Genomic DNA, 452 nt, shown 5'->3' on the forward strand with positions numbered 1-452 from the left:
TTGTTTCACATGGTTTAGTGTTTTAGACTTTATTGGACTAATATTCCTAAAATGAGTTAATTTGGGATTATTTGGCCTGATTAAATCTATTATCATTTTCAGATCACATTTGGCACCAATGGCATTTTGGGCATTATGGAAGTCGAGGATATGTGTTGAAGTGAAGAATGTATTTTTAACTTAGGAGTTGTTTTTATTGTAATTTAGCTTGGGCCCATTGTTTAGGCCCAATACGGTTTTTGTGTGTTGGAGGGGTTAAATTCGGATTCCCCACTCCAAACACACTTCACTTTACTTTTGCCTCACAAAACAAAAACACATTTTCCGTTTTCCCTCTTTGTGCTCTGCTAGGGTTTACTTCCTTCTTCATTTTCTCATTTTCGGTTTTGTTCTTCCATTGCCATGGAAGGCTAAATTTTTGGACTAAGTTCCTTTGGTAATGTATCACAACT

Source organism: Lupinus angustifolius, chromosome LG16 (assembly GCF_001865875.1).
Source record: "Lupinus angustifolius cultivar Tanjil chromosome LG16, LupAngTanjil_v1.0, whole genome shotgun sequence".
Lineage (NCBI taxonomy): Eukaryota > Viridiplantae > Streptophyta > Magnoliopsida > Fabales > Fabaceae > Lupinus > Lupinus angustifolius.